The sequence below is a fragment of the Morone saxatilis genome, unplaced genomic scaffold (assembly GCF_004916995.1).
Source record: "Morone saxatilis isolate NCDOM2014 unplaced genomic scaffold, NCSU_SB_2.0 Contig17, whole genome shotgun sequence".
Classification (NCBI taxonomy): domain Eukaryota; kingdom Metazoa; phylum Chordata; class Actinopteri; family Moronidae; genus Morone; species Morone saxatilis.
In genome coordinates, this window is record NW_023339729.1 from 2,016,817 (window position 1) to 2,019,984 (window position 3,168).

A 3,168-nucleotide genomic window follows, 5' to 3' on the forward strand; every position below is an offset into this window, starting at 1 on the left:
TGTAGTGTAAAAGCGCTTTGAGTGGTCGGAAGACTAGAAAGGCGCTATACAAGTACAGGTCCATTTACCATTTTTTTTTACCAAGAGGAGCCGAGTTCACCCTGGCTCCCTGTAGTTCATACCCTGATGCAGCCCTGGTCTGTACATGTTAAATAATTATGTGTGCTGCTTTTATATTGTATTGTTGTCAGCCTATGTGTGATCATGTGTGTGGAGCATTCAGGATGTTGCTGATACCTGTAATTTAAATGAATGAAGGAATGTTAAATGTGAGTTTTGTGTATGACATGCAAAGATTAAGGCCACTTTATAGATTGCAGGAATGTTCTTGCTACATTGTCGTATATGAAACGGGTTGCATGGTGCCCAAACAAAACAAATAATAGTTTATATATTTCTATATAGTTAAACTATAGTTGATAGCAAGAAACAAGAAAATCTTCCTTATGGCAAAGTGACAGGTTAAAGGTCACACAGATGAAAAACTAGGAAGTCAGGGGCATTAAAGGTGCATTGTTCTGCGTTGGGCTATCAAACAGCCCAAAAATGGCATTTATGGTACTTGCTGCCTGAGTAGCATTGTTGTCATACTTTACATCATGTGTCCTGCTCAAAGAAAGCAAAGTGTTTGGTGCTTTAATTCAATTCAATTCGTTTTATTTGTATAACGCCAATTCATAACAAAAGTTATCTCAGGACACTTTTCAAATAGAGCAGGTCTAGACCGAACTCCTTATAACATTTACAGAGACCCAACAGTACCACCATGAGCAAGCACTTGGCGACGGGGCAAGAAAACTGCCTTTTAACAGGCAGAAACCTAGGACAGACCTTCGGCTCTAGGGTGGGTGGTCGGAGAGAGAGACTTTAGCAGTGCCCAGTGTGGTTGTAGGTGTGACAGAAACAAATATAATGCAAAACCCTGCAGCCACTGTGGCTGCAGCTACGAGTCAAAGTGTAACAGAGCCGTTTGTTGCAATGTTGTTTCATCAAGAAAGGTTTAACTCTGTTTGTGCATTTATTGTAAATGTTTAGTTTAAAACATCCTGTATCAGAAGAAGAGAAATGGTGGATCTGTACTGATCTCTGTGGAAATGATTGAGGAGAATTATTCTCTACAATTGGTGACATTCCACCACTGTAATGTACAACTTAATAAAATACTCAGCAAAGACAATTAGTCACTTAAAGGGATTTTTACACATGGATAGGCCTATACTGTATTGTATAAGGCTGTGGTAGTTATTATTCACTGTCAGTGGGTCAGCTCCACATTGTACATCTCTGGTTAACTGTTGTTTCTCTCTGTGTTTTACAGTGATAAGCTCATCTGCTACTGAGGAAGTGAAGAAGCTGACAGGCACTGAGGGAGGATCCATCACTCTACCTGACCCTGTGGTGGAGGAGGGATTTCTCCTCTTTGGAAGAAAGACTGTTGCTATGGTGAACGAGAGGAAACTCAAGATATATGAGGACCTTTCAAGGACAAAGTTCGTGGAATAATGCACTGGACTGTTTACAATCACAGGACTGCAGAGGAACGACTCAGGGATTTATAGTATTGACTCTAAAACAGGAATAGTGTCCACTACAATCTATCAACTCACAGTGTATGGTGAGTCATATTTTTTACCTTTGGTTATTATTTTTTTTACCAGTTTCTACCAGTTATCATGGTCCCACAGATGTCTACTGATCTGTACTGTCTAAGTCTTCTTTTTTAAATACAAATAAACTTTATTGAAATTTTACATGAGAATATTACAAAAAACTGTTATAAAAGGTCTAAGACCTTTTTATAGCGTGCTAATGAACCAGAGAGTCCAAAGGAGTCACAAGTCGAGTTCACACACACACACAGTTTAATTACTGTGTAATTACTATTGATCACTGTCTGCTGTATAACCATAGCGATCTTGTATTCGACTACTTCAAACATACAATACTTATAATAACTTGTAGAAGTCATGTAGAACACCCCACCACTAACTCTGATCTTAATGCTAACTGAAAACAACAAGACTGTCATCCACATGCACAAAGGGATGGAGATTGCGTTAACATTCTGAGTTTAAAAGCAGCATCTCTATTTGTTTAATATATGCGGAAAATCTGAGGTGTCATCGTAACTCAGGTCTAGATTCCGTTTTCCTATGTCAGGATATCCCGCTCAGCCCTTTTTCATTGACGTTGCACTTGATCTGGAGGTGGGTCACCTAAGCAGGTTTCTCGATATGAGAATACGGAGCCTGAATCAGCAAATCACCAAAATGAAGTTTGGAATGGAACAGAAAAAGAAAACCTTTATTGACATTGTGCGGAATACACTACTCCTGAGGGTTGTGTCACAAAACCTAGATAGCGGATTAAACTGGGATTTTCCAGTTATCCTGGCTGAGTTTAGCCATGACTTGCTCTCATGAAAGCTTATGTTATTCTGAGCAGCTAGCCTGCTCCAGACCAGACTATCAACCAGGTCTCGATGAATCCTCATGCCTTATCCAATATGTTTGCTTTTTTTTCATGTTCTTATGTCTTTATTATTTTAACAATGAAATACCACAGGTAGGACTACTTACATTCAGTTAAGTAGCCTACTGTTAAAAAAATATATATTTTATAATTATTCATGTCATATTGTTACTGTTATATTGTGTTCATGAAAACTATATATAGAGGTCTCTGATATTAAAAGCCGTAGTTAGCGAATAAGTAAAAAAAAACCTTTCATCACTTTGTGCGCCCCTATATCAACTGGTAGAGTGTGCGCCCCATCTACCAAGGCTTAGTCCTTAACGCAGTGGCCTGGGGTTGAGTCCAGCCAGCCTGTGGCCCTTTGCTGCATGCATCCCCTCTCTCTCTTTCTGTCCCCATGCCTGTCTACCTCTGGCTGTCAGTATCAATTAAAGGCATAAAAGCTGGGGAAAAAACATAAAACATAAAAGTTTTCTTATTTTATATATTTATCATGCTCAAAAATGTTTCAAACATTGTTTCTCTGAACTTCATAAAACAACAAACTAATGTCCTGAGTAACATATTAACCTCCACTATTTGCTTTTAAGGCAAAGTGTACAACTGTTCATTTTCTGCAAAGAGCAGGTACTTCCTTAAATGCTATAATTATGATGGTTTCAGTTAAGAGCAGTTGTTAGTAGCCTATGAATG